This window comes from Notamacropus eugenii, chromosome 5, assembly GCF_028372415.1.
Source record: "Notamacropus eugenii isolate mMacEug1 chromosome 5, mMacEug1.pri_v2, whole genome shotgun sequence".
NCBI lineage: Eukaryota > Metazoa > Chordata > Mammalia > Diprotodontia > Macropodidae > Notamacropus > Notamacropus eugenii.
The window spans coordinates 160,328,393-160,350,304 of record NC_092876.1 but is presented as its reverse complement, the minus strand read 5'-3'; the positions used below and the strand labels follow the sequence as shown (position 1 = coordinate 160,350,304).

Below are 21,912 nucleotides of genomic sequence, written 5' to 3'. Positions count from 1 at the left end.
AAGAAAGCTCTTTTCCTACTCCTGTTGAGTGTCATAATGTTAAAAATAGCTGCAGTATGTGATATCCTTTTACAATAAATGCAAATCTTTAAATAAAATACTTATATCCTTTCCATCATTGGCTGTTCCATACGAAAATGACCTTGAGGTGTAGTGGAAGAGGAAGTGGCAATGACGCCCAGAGTAGAGATAGCATACCATGGAGATGGCTAAGAAGAAGGACCGGTGGCCAAGATATTCCTGACTCCAAAGTTAACAGACATTCTCTGCCTCCCTCTGTTTCTCTGTCCCTCTCTCCTTCTTTTTGATTCTCCCTCTCTGTTTCTCTGTCTCTTTGTTTCTCTCTGCCTCTCTCGGTCTCTCTCTCTCTCTCTCTCTCTCTCTCTCTCTCTCTCTCTCTCTCTCACTCACTCTCTCTGTCTCTCTCTCTGTATTGTTTATCTAAAGTAACACCTGTATATAGCTTTCATGTTCACCAAAAACTTCCCACTCCATAACAACCTTGTTTGATAGGTAGTACATACATTTAGGAAAGAAGAAAAAAACAGTATATTTTTTGCAATACTTTGTTGTTGCTGAGTTGTGTTTCAGTTGTGTTCAACTCTTCATGATTCTATTTGGGATTTTCTTGACAAAGATAATGAAGTGGTTTGCTATTTTCTTCTCCAGCTCATTTTTACAGATGAAGAAACTGAGGCAAATGAGGTAAACCAGTATTATATAGCTAGTAAGGGTCTGAGCTAAGATTTGAAGTCTGGAAGACAAGTCTTCCTGACTTCAAGCCTGACATGCTATCCATTGCACCACCTAACTTTCCTATTAAAGTAATTTTTAAAATTGATTTATTTTCGAGTTTTCTTTTTTTGTAATATTATTTTTGTTCTTTTGTTGTTATTGTTGATATTGAGATTTCAGAGATAAGAAAGTGTTGGAAGGACCCTATGTAAGAATCAACTGGGTCACTAAAAAGGGAGACCTTTCTTCTGTCTAAGGAATTTATAAATGATGTCAAAAAAAGGCTTTATATTATCTGCTTTTTATATCCCTTAGCAATAAGGGAAATAATTATAAGTGTATTCTTTTGGGGCAGATATTCTGAAAGCTTGCTTAGATGTTTTTACATTACAGACTCTTGCCCCAATTTTTCTTGTGACTTCTCTGATGCTGACCTGAAAATGTTTTGAAGCAGGACAACAGGGGATAGATATGATTGCAACTGGAAAACCACATTCTTTTTCAAATATCGATCTCTAGATGAAGCCTTTTTTGCCTCTTGAATTTCACCAGTTATTTAGTCATTTAAAAGTCATAAAAACATGACTCAGAGGAACAATAATACCTTGTATTCAATCCGTTTCACAAAACTGAGGGGTGCGGCAACAGGCTGGGAGATAGGAAAGAGAAATGATCTTGGAAAGTTTTACACTTCCTTCATTATCAACATGTTATTGAAGAGCTTCTGATGACATTATTCCATATCCATTCTCTCTAATCCAATTCATTCTTCACTCTTTGGTCAGACATAATATATAGACACCATTACATCATACCTCTCTGCTCACAAATTTTCAGCAGTTCCATGCTGTATACCAAATTAGAGTTCAAGGTTCTCTGCCTGGCAGAAATTCCCTCCATAATTTGATAGGACCCTACCTCTTGAGTTATTTCATTTTTACCTAGTCCAAGCAATCTGAACTCCATCAGAATTGGATTATTTTCTACCTTCCAAAGATGAGCTGCTACTGTGTCCTACTTCCTCATCCCTTCAATTTTTGAACTTCTACCTGTCTTTCAGAGCCCAATTCAAATACCAGATCCTCCATGAAGCCTACCCTGAATCCTGCTATCCTTCATTACTTCCAGCTCCTCATCTTTCACCTAAAATTTATTGAGACAACTTTTTAACATACTTCTCTGATATAAATTTTAGTTATTTGTATTTGCATCTTTTTGCCCTAAGCTCTAAGTTCCATAAAGGGCTAATACCTTATCTCAACTTTTGAATCTCCTTTACTACCTAGAATAATGCTTTGAATAAAATAGATGTTCTGTAAAGGTTTATTGAATAAATAAATGTTGAACTTTCACCTGGCTACAAATGCACATGAAAAGAGAGCAAAGGAGATATAAGGCTAAATAACATTTCTGATAATAAAAGATCTATTGTATTAGTCCACGATGATGATGAGGGGGAAGAGGAGGAGGAGGAGGATAAGCAACATTTATATAGCATCTATTATATGCCAGGCACTTTGATACTCCCAACAACTCTGGCAAATAACTGCTATTATTATCACATTTTTACAGATGGGGAAATTGAGGCAAATAGTGATTTGTCCAGAGTCATTCAGTTGGTAAGTTTGTCCACCTTTAAAAATCACGTCTTCTAAAATCCAGATTTGAACTCAGATTTTCCTGACTCCAGGCCTGGTGTTCTATTTACAGTACCACAATGACTTCTCATGTATAGTTTTCCTACACTAATTTTTAGTCCATATTAAAGGGCTCAGAATATAGAAGGTGATAATTTTATACTTCCTTTATTCACAATGCATGTGAAATACTGTGTTGAGTTTTAATTATCACATTTTGGGAAGGACATTAATAATGTCCTGGAAAACACCCAGAAGAGGGAGACAGTTGTATTTAGAGAACTAGTGTATGTGACCTAGAAGGATCAGTTGAAGGATCTGGAAATATTTGACTAGGACTCTGTGTGTGTGTGTGTGTGTGTGTGTGTGTGTGTGTGTGTGTTTGTCCTTCATTGCCAAAGAAGACCATGCCATCAGAGAAATAATGACATGACTTTCACTTGACTTTGTTTTGAGTGAAGGAGGGCTGTGCAGGTCACTAGCCTCACTTCTCCTCCAGAGCCATCTGAATCCAGTGACCAGATATTCATCAGCATGACTGAAGATGACCTAGAATGAGGCAACTGGGGTTAAGTGACTTGCCTAAGGTCATACAGCTAGTGAGTGTAAAGTGTCTGAGGTGAGATGTGAACTCAAGTTCTCCTGATTCCTGCACTGGTGCTCTATCCACTGCACCACCTAGCTGCTCATTATTTAACTAGGAAAGAGAGAGTTGAGTAGATAACTTTCTTCAAACATTTGAAATTCTATGGTGTAGAAGAGATGGAATGCACCTATGTTTACACAAAAGGGCAGAACCAGTCCAAGGAAGATTAAGAGGAAGACATGTTCATTATAAGAAAAAACCGTATAATGGTTGGAAATAGCAAAAGAGGACTATGCAGCCTTGTGGAGATCTTCAACCAGAAGTGAGAAAATCATTTACTTATGATGTGATAGAAGAGAATGTTGAGTTAACTAGAAAGTGTCTGAGGTCCTTTTGGACCTCTTATGGTCCTACTGGCAGAGGAGCATTATCCAACCACAACTGTCTCAGTAACCCAAAGATTTTTTTTTTTTTCAAGTTCCTATTTGGAGGCTTGTCTCGTGATTGGTTGAATACTGTTAAGATTGACAGTACCTACGCCACATGCGTCAAACTCCAAGTTGATTCCAGAAAAGTATAATCCTTGCTATCTCCACTCTGTTTGCACATGATTTCTATTCAGATGATTATAGGTATTTTGTGTTAAATCTAAAACTTCCATGTAAATAAATTATCTGTTAACTTGTCCTTCAGGAGAACCCACGCTTCTACTGAAGTGGTCAGTTTACTTTTGAACATTTTTATTTTGTTTTTTAACAAACTATTTGTATATTTTACAGGATAACAGCTATATAGTCGGACGCTAAAATTAACTGCTTACAATCTGCTAAGATATGATTTTTCTAAAGTCCAAAGGTCACTGGCTTTACAAAGAATGTTTTGCTATTGCATTCAGAAATAATATTGGGAGGTCATCTGCTACTTCCTAGAGTCCTAATGTTAATTCCTACTTTATCACATTTTCTTGTGTAAAATCAAATAAACAACTAATAACTAATATTGCCAATAAATAATACCCCATGTTAAAAAAAACACCTAAAATTTATCCCACACATATCTCCTTAAAAAACAACTACATTTTATGATCCATATTTATAACTGAACAAACAGGGACTCAAAAAATCATATACATACATATATATGTACACACATACATATGTGTGTATATTTGTGTAGATATGTATGTCTGTCTGTATGTATGTGTGTGTATGTACATATGTATGATATATATGTATATGTGTGTGTGTGTGTATATTTTAAGACCATGTAGAAATCAGTATCAGGACACAAAGTAAAGCCTTGATACCTTGCCCTCTGCTCCCACAGTTAGACCAAACCATTTTATTAAACAGTTGCATCAAATTTTAAAAAATGAAAAAAAAAGATTATGAGCTATGTGTTTTGAGGGGGCATGTGAACTTACAAATTACATACCATTTTTATTTAATCTTCACCCTCTTCAATCCTAGATTTATTTTTCCCCAAGATGATCACTGGCTTCTATTTTACTAAGGAAAATGTTATAATTACAATTACCTTCTTGTATTAAATGACTTCTTTTTAAAATCTATTTATTTTCAGTTTTCAACATTCAGCTCCATGAAATTGTGAATTTCAAATTTTCTTCCCATATGCCCCCACCTCAGGACAACACATATTCTGATTACCCTGTCTTCCAATTTGCCTTTCTATCAAAATCCCTTCCCCTTTATCCACTTCTCTTCTATTTTCCTGCAGGATAAGATAGATTTCTGTACTCCATTGCTTATATATCTTATTTACTAGTTGCATGTAAAAAAATCCTTAATATGTATCTTTAAAGTTTGAATTCCACATTCTATTCCTTACCCTCTTCCTATCTATCCTTATTGAGAAGGCAAGCAATTTGATATAGGTTATACGTGTGTAGTCGTGCAAAACACTTCCACAACAGTAATGCTGTGAAAGACTAACTGTATTTCCCTGTATCCTCTCCCACTCTCCATTTATGCTATTCTCTCCTTCGACTTGTCCCTCTGTCAAAGTATTTGCTTCTGATTACCCCTTCTCCCAATCTGCCTGTTGCTTCTATTATCCTCACTCTCTTATCTGCTTCTCCTCTGCTTTCCTGTAGGGTAAGATAAACTTCCATACCCAATTAAGTGTGTATGTTATTCCCTTCTGAAGCTAAATCCAACTAGAGGAAGGCTCACTTATTCCTTCTCATCTTCTCCTGCTTTCCCTACATCATAAAATTTGTTTTGTGCCTCTTTTTTTTTGAGATGATTTACTACATTCTACCTCTTCTTGTCCCTTTCTCCTAGTACATTCCTCTCAACACTTGATTGTCTTCTTTAGATATCATCCCTTCATATTCAGCTCACCCTGCACACACACTCTGTGTGTGTGTGTATGTATATATATATATATATTTACAAATATTTATATATATATATATATATATATATATATATATATATATATATATATACATACACACACATACACATATATACGCACATACACATACATACACACACATACACATATACATTCCCTTCAACTATCCTAATATTGAGAAAGGTCTCATGAGTTACAAATATCATCTTTCCATGTAGAAATATAAATATTTCAACTTTGATAAGTACCTTATGGTATCTATTTCCTGTTTACCTTTTCATGCTTTTCTCATTTCTTTTATTTGAAAGTTAAATTTTCTGTTCATCTCTTGTCTTTTCAACAAGAATGCTTGGAAGTCTTCTATATCTTTGAAATTTCATCTTTTCCCCTGAAATATTATGCATAGTTTGTATGGGTAGGTGATTCTTGATTTTAATCCAATCTCCTTTGATCTCTGGGAAAGAGCTTTCAAGCTCTTTGATCCTTTAGTGTAGAGCTGCTAAGTCTTGTGTTTTCCTGATTGTGTTTCCACAGTATTTGATTTGTTTCTTTCTGGCCACTTGTAATATTTTGTCCTTGAACTGGGAATTCTAGAATTTGTCTAAAATATTCCTAGGAGTTTTCCTTTTGGATTCTTATTCAGCAAGTGATCAGTGGATTCTTTTGATTTCTATTTTACTCTCTGATTCTAGAATATCAGGGCAGTTTTCCTTGATAATTTCCTGAAAGATGATGTCCAGGTTCTTTTTTGATATTGTCTTTCAGGTAGTCCAATAAGTTTTAAATTATCTCTCCTGGATCCATTTTCTAGTCAGTTATTTTTCCCATGAAATACTTCACATTGTCTTCTGTTTTTTCATATTCTTGTTTTTGGTTCATAATTTCTTGATTTCTCATAAAGTCATTAGCTTCCATTTACTCCATTCTAATTTCGAAGTAATTATTTTCTTCAGTGAACTGTTGGACCTCTTTTTTCCACTTGGCCCATTCAACTTTTTAAGGCACTCTTTTTCTCATTGGCTTTTCAGATTTCTTTTGCCATTTGAGTTAATCTATTTTAAATGGGTTATTTTCTTCAGCATTTTGGAGGGTTTCTTTTAGCAAGCTGTTGGCTCATTTTTCATGATTTTCTTGCATCACTCTCATTTCTCTTCCAAATTTTTCCTCTACTTCTCTCACTTGATTTTCAAAATTCTTTTTAAGCTCTTCCATGATCTGAAACCAATTCATATTTTTCTTGAAGGATTTGGATGGAGGAGCTTTGGCTTTGTTGTCTTCTGGATGTATGTTTTGATCTTTCTCATCACCTAAGATATAAGAAAATACTTTTCCACTGAGAAAGTAAGAATTTATAGCGTGTTTCTTTTTTCCCAGTTTGCCCATTTTCTCAGCTAATTGCTTTACTTTTGAGCTCTTTGTTAAGTGCCAGGCTCTAGTAGTAACCTCTGCTTCAGTAATGGCTACAGCTGTTCTAGGCCTTGGGCTGAGGCTAGACAACCATCCCCTCTCAACCAGGTCATAGATCCACTGAACTTTGAAACTGTCTTTGGCGTTTGTGTGTTGAAAAGTTTGGAAACCATAGCAGATGCCAGTGATTCAGTCCCTTAATTACTGCTACAGCTCTGTCCGAGTTGGCATAGCACACACCAGACTGTGCTGTGCCCCTCGCCTGGTGCAATACACCCTTCCTGTCGACCTTGCAGATAGTCTTGGCCTGGAAATTTGCTTCAGTCTATCATTTTGTGTCTTCTGCTGCTTTAGAATTTGTTTAAAGCCATTTTTTACAGGTTTTTTGAGGTGTTTGGGGGGAGACTTCTAGTCGTTCCCTGCTTCTTCTCCACAACCTTGGCTTCAGCCCTTTGAATGACTTTTTTAAACAGAAGTTATATTGGCTGAAAATATTTTACATGATTAAACATCTATAATCTATATCATATCGCTTTCCATCTTGGGGAGGTGAGGAGAAAAAAGAGGGAGGGATAGAATTTGGAGCACAAAACTTTTTTAAAAAATGAATATTAAAATTGTTTTTACATGTAATTGGGGGAAATAAAATGTTATTTAAAGAGTATTTTGGCTTGCTGAGTTTACATTTTAGTTGAACCATAAGCGGATTAACAAATGGGGTTAGGCTGTCCTTTCTGTAAGAAATTGATGCCATAGAACAAATAAGTATAGAACATGTAATTTCCCCCTCCCTAGCACTGGGATTGTATTTGCACAGAATCATCCACAGCCTCCTGCCCAGACCCACCTGTGACCAATAGTATTCATCTACAAATCAACTAACTGAGGCCAGTATGAATACACAGTCACAAAACAAACCACAGCTAATTGGACCATATGGGAACAGAACCTGGGCCCTGAGCCACAGACAGAACTTAAAAGAAGAACATCACGAGCTTCTACTGAATGATTTCAACATTACTGACAGAATTTACATTGCAATCCTGCTTCCCAACTGCTCAATCTAAATCCTCCTAACTTTAGCTAGAAGCATTTTTGGATCATTCCTCTGTGTTTTCTGGCTGTCCTCTGTTGTTGCATTTGTTTTTTAACTCTTCACATTTTTGAATATGTAGGGGTCATAAAAGGAATATTTCTAGTAAGTGTAATTGTGGAATCTCCAAGCATACACAATTGAATTTGTGGGTGAGTGGGCTAGGGTAAAGGACAACATGACTTTTTGGCATCCTTGTCAACATAATCAATTGATCACTTATTTTGGTTACACTTATGGATCAACTCAAAAATTCAATTCAAACATTTCTATGCTCTCACTTTATGCAGGCACAGGAAACACAAAGAAGAAAACAATCCAAGTGTCCTTGCCCTCTAGGAAGTTAAATAATGATGGGGGACACACAACACATGCAGATAATTGGAAACAAAATTCAAAGTAATTGGGAGGTGGCAGATAGCAGGACCACATGCTTCTATGCTTTTTGCATTAGTAGATCGTTTATTTCCTACTATTCTAGAAAAGTATTCCTTGACTTTTTCTCTTTTTGTTGGAGGTCATAGCCAGGGGTTTGGGCATGATGTACTTGGACAGAGTCTAGGGTCTTTTAGAATTTCAGTGCTACTCCCAGGCCTGCCCTGGTAACAAGTGAACTTTCAAGCTAAGCACCAGAAAAAATGCTGAGCTTATTTTATTCTCAAACTTGAAAGAGGGTTTTTATTTTGCTTCAGGGTTTATAAAATACTTTTAGCACAGCAATCTGCTGAGAAAATAGTGTTAAGTGCTAGTCTCCTTTTGACAGATGAGGAAAGTGAGTCTCCAAGAGATGAAATGACTTGGTCATTGCTCAGTTTGTATGTGACAAAGCTAGTATTTCTACTCTGGTCTTCAACTCCAAATTCCACACTTTCATCACTGTGGTCTCCGATTTATCTATATCACTCTATAAGAACTGATTGAATACCCCAGGCTGTTTATTTCAGGCATATGGACACAACCACATCTTGAAGAAAACAGGAGACATGATCTTATCCCATTGCTAGAACAAGATGAGTAAAACATTGACCACTAAACCTTTTGTTCAATTAACCAAGTAACTACACTAAGTAACTACATCAAACTCTTTAGAGCAATGAGAACACACATTAATTTTTAGGAGGGGATGTACTTATAAATTATGCATATTTCTACACTTGCAACATTCTACACTTCAGTCTTCAATCTCATACCTATTGTTTTTTTTCTAACTCTCACAGTAACCTTGTGAAATTTTGAAAGATGTAAATAATTTTGAAAATACATGTGGACACATATAATATTAATAGATACTTGGGTTCAATGGATTTTGACAGGGTTCTGTTTCTTTGTGAGGTGAATATAGTTAGGGTTATTGTAGGGATACGTTGATATAGGCAGGCAGTATTGGAAGGCAACACCTTAGGTGATGATCTAGAATCACTTCCCTAAATGGCATCACTGGGTGAGTAGGTGTTTTCATGTGTATATGGGATAATGGCATTTAGAAATCAAATGCTGAAACAGTCAGATTATGAATCTTGTCTAGCACAGTCTGTTTTAAGTTTGGCTCTGGTTTCCTGACTTTAGAGAAGGATGGCCAAGGTAATGGGGATAATTATCATCAGTTACCTTGAACTCTTCATTCTCCCTTACTTCCCATATCTAAGGTTGAAATATCATCATGTCTACCTCTACGTTCTCTCATATCTTTATCTTCTTCCACTTCACTAGTGTGGGTCCTCATTATAGGTCATCTGATGTGATTGTCATAACCTGTTTTTTTCATTCATAACCTTTATGTATAACCTTTATTTATTTATAATCTTTTGTAGTGTAACCATCCATGGTATAATTCTGTTCATACCATCACTTAAAAGGTAATCAGAAAGGCAATATATGCACCAATGGCATATGGAAATCCATTTATCTCTCATACACTGAGAGCTATGAATCTAGAATTCTCCTCACATATGCAGTCATTATATTTCCAAAAGCCTACTTGAGTGGTTTGTTTGGGGAGCTAAAGTAATACCAATATTGTCACTCAACACTATGAAGACCTGTAGGATCAAAGGGAGAGGAGGGTAGGCTAAGCTACCATGAGTAAGTCAAGTGATATGGTAAGATTTGCATCTTCCCCTTCTAGCTAAACTTTATAGTTCATCTGCCAGAGATATAGTTTAGTAATAAATGATTTTCAAGTAATACCAGCACAAAATTTTTAATCTTTGCATAATGGTTGCACCCTGCCTTTTGACAAAAAGAAAAAATTGGCATAAAATCTGCAATGATTATACTGTGAAATATGGTAGCTCCAAAATACAACTTCCCACCTTTACTTGTTCTATCCTCCAACCCCTCACATGATTGCAAGACTAACATTGCTTATTTTCCACTTGGACATTTCCTTCCCTTATTAAAAAATATTCAGAGCATTCCTAGAACTTTCCAAATAAAACTCAAACCTTAGATCGTTAGTCTTTTCCAATCTACTTATTTATCATAATATCTCATTATTAGCCCATTACTCAATGCTTCAGTCAAACTCAACTACTCTCTGGTCTCTGTATGTGTGCTCCATTTTTCCAACTCTGTGCCTTAGCTCTGGTTATTCCCTGTTTTTAAAATATTTTTCCCCTTGCCCTTTCTCCCTGTTGAATCTTACCTCTCCTTTGAAACCAACATAAATGACACCTCCTCCAAGAACCTACCCCACCCCTTTCTTGAAAATGATACTGTTCTTTTCTATCATAGTATTCCCTGAGCATTTTGTGCTACACCTTGTGGAACTATTTGTTCTCTATTATGTATGCCGCATTTCTGTACTACACAATAAACTCCATTTATACCAGAACATTGTCTTACCTAACCTTTGAGAAGGCATTTTTTTATCTGACATTCCTCCTGTTGCTTCTTTTTCTTTTTATTCTATAAGATACTACTACTGAATGCTGCTTCTTGTTTTCCTGCTACTTCCTGCAGACCTTGCAGCTCCCATGCTATTTATTACTGCTGGTATCAGGACAGGGCACTGCTGTCAAATTGCCTTCTCTCTCTCCTACCCAACCACACCTTCCTAGGACATTTTACCAGATTCTGCACCACTTTTATCCCTTTTACTTGACAATGGTGATTCACAGTGCAAGGTAAGCAATCACTTTTTCCAAGCCAAGGTAAGAGTGAGCACAGTTTCTCCTAGCCTTCTCACCAAAGTTTTCATATTGACCCCCACATCAAAATAGTACATGTTCAAGTTCTTTCTGGTTTGATCAAACCCAAACTAAAAATATATGGGGATTCCACATTTGGGTTTCAGGTCAAACCTCTTATAGGAGAGGACTTAACTCAAGCATATTCTGATCTGAGTCACATAATTTATTAAATAATGCACTATGTGATCTTTGTCCACTAATGACTACAAAAGTTAGAGTCATTAATTATAGTCCCACACCCTCATTTTTGTAGAAACGTGAAGGGGTACATGCTTTAACACTAAAAATAAATGAAAAGTTACCATGAGCTTCATGTGCTGTTTCCCACAATGGTTTCATGCAGTTGCCAGCTGCTGGTACCCAGGATGCTACCCATCATATTGCCTATCTTCAGAGGCCAGAGCATCATTCAGCCAGGCCTACACCTGCTACTTCCCAAAGCCAAAACATTACTCCTCCCATACCCTGTACTGTCCACCTGCTACTCACTTTGCAGCCTGTACTACTGCCTGAATTGCTGCCCACTGCTTGTTGTGAAGGCATTACTGCCAACTAGTGAGCCATATCTGCTTTTTTTTTTCCTGAATGGGTACAATCTTGCCAGTTCTCAACTTTTCCAACCAATTGTTGTAGAAGAACTCTTTTATATAGCACAATGTACTACTGGAGGCCTAAAGGTTCAAGTAAAGAACCACTTGCAATAAGTATTCATGTAATAGGTCATAGCTACCCTCAGTCTCCTCCTTTCAGAGCCTTGCTTGGCAAGTCCTAGGTACAATTAGTCTGTATGGAAGTTCTTTCTGGTCTGAGAAAAGAAGTAAAGAAGAAAGGAACAAACATTTATTAAGCACATACTATATAGGCCAGATATTTTGTTAAGCACTTTATAAATATTATCTCATTTGAGCCTTAAACAACCCTGTGAAGTAGAAGCCCCTGAGCTCAATATATAGGACACACTTAGGCCCAAATGGCCCACGTCTGAGTTTCAGTTCAACTCACTAGAGAGGAGGTTAACTCAAACCAAAACTTCTTCTGAGTCACAATGTCCTAGCTAGTACAATATATCTTCCGCTAGTATCTATTACATAGATACACAAGAAAATTTAACAATTATCCTAAATGCCTTTTAGTGGGCACTTTATAAAGTCATGAAAATAATACAACCGATCAATTAATTCACTTCCCAACACATCCCCTATTCTCGGGACACAGTAAGTGCTTAATAAGTACACTGTTCATTTCATTTATTCCTTCCAATTCTGAGAAGCAGAGAAAGGTAATTGATTTGGAGGGTGGAGACTTTCAGCAATTTTTTAAGTATTGATTCTAATGAGTAAAGTAACTTGATGAGCTGCAAAAGGTGATTGTGAGTTTAAGGATCAGTTTTCTAGAACAGATTTATTCTAGAAGGAAGTGACTTTCTTCTAAGGAAAGTCTGGCTATGTCTTCTATCACCCTAAACCATCCTAACTTTTCATTAAGGTATTAAAAATAATCAGTATTTGCACTGAAAACAGCCTACAGAAACAAGTATATGGCTTTCAAGTTCTGTTCAGAAAGGGGGTAAATGCCATACTTAAATAATTGCTATACTATTAATATACTAATAATTACTATACTATAATATAACCAAACCATCAGATTAGTGTCTAACCCACTAGTTGCTTGTATAATCCTTGAAAAACACACCATAGTCTCAGCATAACCATGGAATCAAAGGGAAAATTGGAAGGATCGTGAACAAAGAAATTTTGTGAACAGAAACTCTATGAATTTCCAATATAGAGTTTCAAAAAAAATGACTTTTGCCTCATTCATTACAGAAATAAAGAGTCTGAGGGGAATTACATCCAAATGACTAATCAAGGATGTAAAACTTCATCACTATAAGCCCAAGCAAGCTATTTATTAGAGTCCTGTTTGTAACTCTATGCCCTCTATTTTTAAAGGATGTGAGGAAATAGTTGGCAGATGTTATAATTGTGGCACTGGCAGTGACATTTGAAAGATAGTGAAGAATAGGAGAGTTATCACTAATTTTTTTTTTAAACCAGTGGAAGAGAAAAGAGTTTGCTAACTATGGGCCAGTGACCTTGATTTTATTTCCTGGAAAAATTCCAGAAAGTTTTCAAGGGATGGTTAGTGAACATTAAAAGGAAGTAATCATCATGCAGACCCACCATGGCTTCAGTCAAGAACTGTTCATGACAGAGACAATATTTCCTTTTTTTATGGGGATATTTAATTGGTGTTTAGCTGTGATTTAAGGAATAATTGACTGTGAATTATAGTTCCAAACTCAGCAAGTAAAGGCTTCCTGCTTATTGACGATTTTTAATCAGAGGCTGGATCACCACTCATCAGGTGAATTGTTTTGAGGTATGGTTTTGATGAGATGTCTGCTGAGCTCTGTTCTCATTCTAAAATTCTGTGATTCTTCAAAATTTAACATGATTGGGAGAATCACAACAGTTACTCTAAAAAATAAAAGTGGTAAACCAGTCAAAGGAAGAAAATTTAAAGGATATTTTTATAAAAGATAATCAGGAAGCATCTATAATTTTTCTTCAATAAACCAAAGAATCTATTTGCCTCTTTATGAGATAAATTAACAAAGGGTTATCCGTAGGGTGTTTTATACTATTAAGTAGAGTATCCACACTAATGAAAACTATAGATCACTTAAAGTGTAACTGACTTGTTAAGTAAGGACTATATTCCATAAAATAACTTGGCCCATAGTATGATTGCTCTCTAGAATATACCTTTTTTTTCTTTCCTGCTCAATTTCTTTTGAATGTTGCTGTTATTGTAGTCAACACAAGGCACACCCTAGATGTGGAAAAGTTGTTCAATTTTGACTCCAAATTAGGACTGTTATTGCAGAGAGCAGTTAGCAGGAAGGAAATGATTCAATTATCTACTCTTCATTAAGGTTCAGCCACTGGTATCTTTCTAGGAAGATAGGGTGCTGTAATTTTGCTATACCTGGTGATTATTTGAGGATTAAGATATCTGTAGTAACACATTTTCCAATCTTCTCATTGTGGAAAGACAGATGTAATTCTACTCATTCAAAAACAGGTATTCATATGATTTTCCATATCTTTATTTAGTTTTTTTTAAAATTTTTTACTCAGTTACATGTAAAAACAAATTTTAATATTCGTTTTTAAAACTTTTGAGTTCCAAATTTTCTCCCTTCTTCCCTCTTCACCCCTCCATCATTAAGAAGGCAAGCAATTTGATATAGGTTATACATGTGTGGTCATGCAAAACAAATTTTCTATTTCTTGCTGTTTATTCAAATTGTGATTCATGAAATATTGATGATTCAATGTTGACTTTTGCGTACATTTTGTTGGTATGTTAGGCAGCTATCAGTGTAACTTGAGTGTTCCCATTTTCAAAATGAGTGGGAGAAAATAGACAAGCTGAAGTAAATTATCATTGAAAATACCCCATTATAAAAAGGGACGCGGAGTTTGCACTAGGCTGCAGCCATGCCATTCTTTGATATTCAAAACTGACTGGGCCTCGATATTGACAAATGGATGACAATTATGAGTGCTAAACAACCCTACAAAATGCCAGCCCGATGCCATGCTTTTGAGAAGGAATTCATTGAGTGTGCCCATGGAATTGGTATGACCTGAGCTAAGAAAGAATGCAAACTGGAATATGAGGATTTCATTGAATTCTTGCGTAGGTGGAAAACAATAAAGCACTCGGGAATAATTATGAAGCAGAAAGAGAAGCTAATGAAAGAAGGGAAGTATACTCCCCCACCTCATCACTAGGCAAGGAAGAGCCAAGTCCATGAACAACCAGTGGTGACATTGGGTGGCTTCGTTCTTTGTGATGGGATGTCCCCTGAAAATGTTTATTTCTTACAACAGACATCTTCTTCCAAAGGTTAAAAATTGGAGTATAGAAACCATTCTGCTTTCCTCAGTCCCAGTTCTCTCTGTACTTTGCCATTAGGACAACCATACAAGGCGAGGTGGTGGCAGTGGCTCACCCACCAGGATATGATCTGTGATTCTGCCTGTATCTAAAAATAGGCATTTTGGAAAGTAAATATTTACCAATGTAGAAAAAAAATACCTTATTATAATCTCAAATTTAATCCATGTGAATCTAGAAAAAAGTAGAATACTGGTTATCTTTGTGAGTGTTTCCTGAACACACTGAGCTTCCACAATGTAAATTGTGCATATTAGTAGCTTTGCACTTTACAATCAATAAATTGCATTGCTCAGTTTGCTTGTATTAGTAACGTTTAATAGTGGATTACATTAATTGTTTTCAAGATCAAGGGTATAATTAGACAGTAATTTCTTTAGTTCAGATTCTGTTAACATAATCAGGAAAGCAGAATTTAAGCAATCATCATAAAACGGTATTTTTTAGTTGAATTTTATTATTGTGGGTTGACTTTGAATGGCCAACAAAGTAATTTAAGCCTTGGAGAACTTGTATTCAATAATATGTATAGAAATGCATCAAGAAGTTTTGATTTAGAGGCAGCTAGACAGTATAGTTGATATAGCACCAGCCCTGGAATCAGGAGGTCCTGAGTTCAAATCTAGCCTCAGATACTTGGTGACCCTGGGCAAGTCACTTAACACCAATTGCCTTGCCCTTTTCCCTCAAAAAAGAATTGTTTGTGGATTTAGGTCATGTCAATGAACTGTAATGGGAGTGCTATTGAAAATACATTACATATGTCTATAGACTAGAAAGATATGAGATATGAGAGAAGACATTCAGGAAGGAGGGAAATGTAGGCCATCTTATTTTCTTTTTTTGAGCTACTTGAAATGGTGAGGTTTTTTTTCAGATCCATAAGATATGCTCTGGAAAAGAGGGTGATTAGAAATGTATTGCTTAATCCTGTTTTTGGATGGTCTGGTAAATAAACTGATGACCAATAAAAAGCTGGATTAGGGATGACATGAAATAATTGTTGAGGGTTGAGAAACATTCCCCTTTAAACAATTATTTTACTAGCCACACAGGCATGAGCCAAGACTATAGGAAAGGTTAATATTTGAGCAGTATATCCATAGGGGACAATACAATTTCTATGGCCTATTCTCAGGGAAATATCAGTGACTAGCCTTGAATGACTTTGATACTTGACTAGAACATGCAATAGATATGACAGAAGGATGTCAAGGCATGAATGCAGAGAAACTTAGGTAATATACAGAAGGCTCTGGGGGACAGGGTTCTACTCTTAATATTATAGACTTTATTGATGATATAATTCCTCAGTCTCACAGAATCAGACTATTTGTAAATTCTGAATAGATAATATTTTCATTCTAGGGGCACCAAGGACATTTATATGATACTTAGGTATATATTTCAACAAAAGGAAAAGATCTTCCAACTTTGTTCTAAGGTTAGACAGCCTTTTACAGAAAGAAAGGATTAGGGTGATATTGCTGAGGAGCAATGTTAGTCAAGTTCTCAGTGTACAACCATCCTTTAAAAGCAAAACCCATTTATCTTCTACCTATGACAGTACAGATATAAAGAATCATCCCCCTTTCTCTCCCATGACTCAAGCCAGGAAAAGAAATTTCAGAAAGAATTATTGCTTAACTGGTCACAAATTGAGGAGAGAGTTGTCTTCCTTGAACAGGTCAAAATCAACTTTATTCATAAATAATGGAATCATAGGGAAAGTGGGAAATCTCCAATGGCCTTAATGTTTTGCAAATATTGGAATGCACCCTTTGGATAGGAGCTTAGAGAGAGCCTTGAATTTTAGCAGGAATCTATTCTAGTTTTGACTGGCTACTGCAGAGATTTCAATACACAGATTTTGTGGAATCTTCCTCATAAACCTTTCCCTCTCTTCTAGTTGAACATGAAACCCAGGGTTTGATTCCATCTCAGCTCAATGCCATCCTTTCTGATTGTCCATAAAATCAGTGGCTTAATCAGTTTTTACTCTCTTCTCTACTTGCTAATCAGGAGAACAGAATCTATTCTGTGCAATCAATGTCTGACTTTGAGGCAACTAGGGTATCTAGTGTCTAGAGTCACTATGACCACTTAAGTTGAAATTACTCAGATACTTCCTATTTCTGTTTTCTGGGAAAACCTCTCAAAGACTCTATTTCTTTACCTTAAAATGGGGACAATAAAGCATCTACATCATAAATGGGATAATAAAAAGAGCTTTGCACATTTTAAAGTGTTATATAGATACCTACATAGAAAGACATATACATATACAATTATGTGTATATGTATATGTATCAGATATGCCTCAGATACTTTGTAGCTGTGTGATCCTGAGAAAGTTACTTAAGCTTTCTCAGCACAATTTCTCCTTTTCTTCCCCTACTAAAAATAAAATAGTTATTCCAGAATAGCATTTAATAGTTTATGGACACGCAGAGGGAACATTCATAGGTAGCAAAATAACCAAAGTATTTTGCAAAGTCCTTCTATCTTGTTTTGGGTCCTTATCTATCTCAGGGTCCTGCCCTTTTTTTATGGCCCCACAATTATTGGAACAGTCAAAATTCTTACTAGTAAACTCTCCCTTTGGAACATTTTATTTGTATTCCTTTCTGATAACTATAAGAAGGCCTGGAGCCCCCTGGAAAGTCCCTTGCTTCTTTACCACCATGTAGAAAAAAGTCCATCTCCTGGACCCCATAATTATAATCCTACACAGATAGACTAACTGTGCCTGCATATAGTTTGGGTGATTTGTATCTGTTGAACCTCATAACAAAACTGTTCTAAATTCCTTCCAGCTTTGGTATCTAGATTTGACCCTATTAATTCATGAGAAGGTCTTGAGATGTGAGTTCCAGGTGATCTCCTACAGTGTGTCACCATGATTAAGGAAAATACAACCCAATAGATTTTAATGATGCACCTCGAGGTAGGCCTACTATCTACTGGACTACTACTGTTCAGTCATCCCTCTGGGTGACTCAAGGAGGTTTGTTTGGGCTCTTTCTTTTCGACTTGAACAGAGCATACCCAAGGAGGTTGTGCTCTATTTTGCTTTACCTATGGAAAAGTTGGGCAAATATATGCCAGCATATATTTGAGAAGGATATGGGATCATTCTAAAAACTCAGTCTCACAGAGCAGAAATCAAGAAATTGATATGAGGTGGAAGATTAGACTAAACCTGACCCTAAAGCTCTTGTACCTAGTTCCAAACTTTTTGGATCACTGCAACTGGATCCATCAGATCCAGGAGGCTATGTGGTATAAAAGAAAGAGTGTCAAATGATTAGTCATGGGATCTGGATACAAATCTTAGTTTTGCCATGTGGTGCCTGTGTGACTAATTAAAAAACAACGCATTGAGGCTCCTTTTTCTTATTGGTGAAATGAATGGTTTGGCCTAAATTATTTCATTACTTCCAGTACTCTTTTCCTATTTTTCAGTGCACAAATAAAAATGATGACTAGTTGGACAGCAAATCACAATGACAATTCTATTCTAGTCATGTTATGACAAGTGCTTGCAGCATAGTACAGGTAGTTAGGTGAAACAGTAGATAGATGTGTAAGGTAGGAGTTAGGAAGACATGAGTTCAAATCATTCCTCAGATACTTACTTTCAAAATAATAGAAGTCCAAACAGGGATATAAAACAACCCAATCTCAGAAAAAGAAGCAGAAATAGATGTAAAGAAATCACCAAAGGTGGGGAAAGAAGGGAGGAATATCCTAGTCTAGGTAGATTCTATCAAATATTTAGGAAGGAATTATAACCCATGCTACAAAATTGTTCTTAAATTTTGAGGGGGGGAGTACCAGAATACTTTTATGAGATATTGTTCTAACATCTATGCCACAAAAAGATAAAGCCCAGAAGGAGAATGATAGAATAATAGCATTAATGAAGGTCCTTCAAAATAAATATAGAATCCTGTCACACATACTAGAAGAATTTAAGAATTCATTCATCAGGACCAATTTGGATTTATACAAGGGAAGTAAGGATAGTTCAACATTAGGAAAACAGTCAATATGAACACATTAAAAATTAGAAAAATTCAAAACCACATGATTATCTCAAACAGTGGAGGAAAAGCCATTGACAGAATATCAAATTCATTTATGTTAAAACCTCTACAAAATAGAAGCAGAGAGGAACCATTAAACATGTCCTAAAAAGGCATTTAACTAAATTGAAAAGTGAGAATCATATGTAATACTAGATTTTTTTTTCCCAATAAATATGTAAGTAATACAAGGATGCGCACTCCTGCCATTATAATTTGATATTTTTTTTCTGGAGAAAACAGCAACAGCAAAAAGATAAAAGAAATAATGAAAGGCATAAAGATGAGTAAAGGGGAGATAATACTATCTCTATTTGCCTATGAAATGAAAATTAATTTGGAAAACTAGGGAATTCACAAAGATACTAATGAGATAATTACTTCAACAAGGCTATAAAACAAACTCTCAAAAATAAACTGATTTCCATGTAATATTCACAAAATATAAGTGGTAATAAATGAAAAGGAAATCCCACTCCAAATAACTACAAAATGCAGAGAGTATCATGGGATGAATGTATCAAAGTGCGCACGCACACACACACACACACACACACACACACACACACACCAACAAACAGCACTTGTATAGAATCAATTACAATGTTTTTTGTATAGAATCAATTACAATGCTCTTTTTTAAGAAATAAAGAACAACTTAAATGGGTAGTGAATATTCATCACTTATGGCTGGGACATGACAATATAATAAAAAAAGCAATATTACCAAAGTTACTCTATACTAATTGGATTACCAAAAGTGGTTTTTGATAGAACTTTTAAAGATACTGACACAATTTATTTTTGGTGGGGAAAGATCTAGAATATTAAGGGAAACGATTAAAAAAATGATTTGAAGGGAAATAGTACTTCCAGTCCCCACATTACAATATAAAGCCATAATCACCCAAACCATATAGTATTGATTGTAAAATAGAGATGTAGACTAGAAAAGGTAGAATCTGAAACAAAGGAACTCAATAAGTCACTGTTCTATAAAGCAGAAAACATAAAGTATTTAGGAAGGAAGTCCCTATTAAATAAAGAGTCTAGAAAACTGGAAGGAACTGAAAGTCTGGCAGGAATTAAGCTTAGAACAACATCTTATTTATACCATAACACATGATACATTCTAAATAGATATATGACCTTAATATTAAAAATCATGCTTAAAAATGCAACAACCACAAGACCCACAACAGCAGCAGCAACATTGCCAACCTACAAGAGAAACAGATCATGCCATTCATGACTATGGGTAAGAGGTACATTTTTAAATAAGCAAAAAATGGATTTGAAAAAGGATAAAAAACTTTAAGTACATTAAACTGAAAGACTTCAGTAGAAACAAAATTAACACACAGGACAAGAAATGAAATGTTCAAATAGAAAAAAAATGCCTTTGTATCAAATAATTTCTATGATAAAGGTCTGGTATCTAAGATTTATCAACAATGAGCATATATGTGTGTGTACATGTCTATATATAAGAGGATGTATATACCTACTCATGTGTATACACATGCTTCTATACATACATACGCACATACATACTTATTTATACACACATACATTTCTCACTTCTCATTTGAGTGCACTACTTTGGGATTTCTCTGGCTGACTTTCAAACATACCCCAGGAAGCTTGTTATTGGTATAACCTCAGCATCCTATAAGATATCATTAGCCTTCTCACCCTATCTCATCAGTACCCTCTGCCTCTCTGATTAGAGGGCAGGATCATGAATTCTAAACTTCCATTCAAGAGGAGAAGTCAGCTCAGACATATCCTCCTTCCTCAACTGGTTATACCACTTTGGGACTTACACTATCTGACTTTTCCACAACTGGTGCCTTTCTCTTTCCACCTCAACCTATCTTCTCTCCCCTCCTTGCTTCACTGCTTCCTTTTGTGTGTGATTTTTTTTTCCCCTTAGATTTTAAAGTCTGTGAGGGTAAAGACTGCCTTTTACTTTTCTTATTTGCATTCAAGAGCTTAGCACAGTTCCTGGAATATAGTAAGCATTTAATAAATGCTTATTAACTATATATAAATATGGGTATATAGGCATACCCAGAATTATATATGTATATATACGTATATGATCTCTATGGCAACATATAAACTACATACAATATATACATACTTACATATGTGTACTTACATGTAAATATAGATATTCATGCGCATATATGTATGAATTCACATATACACATGTAGGTATACATTCACATATGCATCTGTGAAAACTGCTATATAGACATATCTTTATCACAAAATGCCATTCCCAATAGAAATGTGGACAAATGAAATGAACATACAGTTAGTTATGAACAAATTTCCGAAACATTAACAATGACGTTACAGAATAACTCAAATTACTAATAACAAGAGGAATACAAATCAAAACAACTCTGTGGTTTTAACCTTTAGCTTGCAAATTGATAAAGATGACACAAAATGGCAATAATCAGTTTTGGTTTGGGAAGACAGACTCACAGTTACATAGCTGATAATATAACCATTTTGGAAATAACTGGGAATTATTTAAAAAATGACTAAAATATACGTACATTTTGGCTCAGAGATTCTATTCCTGGACTTAGACTGAAGGAAACCATAATTAAAAGGAAATTCTCTCTATATACCAAAATATTTATAATAACTATTTTTGTAACAGCAAAGATTTGGAAACAAAGAAACAAAGTAGATGTTCTTTATTTGGGGAATGGTTAAAAAATTGTGGTGCATGAATATGAATATTACTGTGCTAAAAGAAATGATGAATATGATAAATACAGAAAAGCAAGGAAAATACACAGGATGT

The 21,912-nt window shown here is 35.5% G+C and overlaps 1 pseudogene; it reads left to right on the top strand.

Annotated features, from left to right (window-relative positions):
* The first annotated feature begins 14,534 nt into the window (after positions 1-14,534).
* LOC140508963 (NADH dehydrogenase [ubiquinone] iron-sulfur protein 5-like) lies at positions 14,535-14,854 on the top strand (annotated as a pseudogene).
* Positions 14,855-21,912: the final 7,058 nt, after the last annotated feature.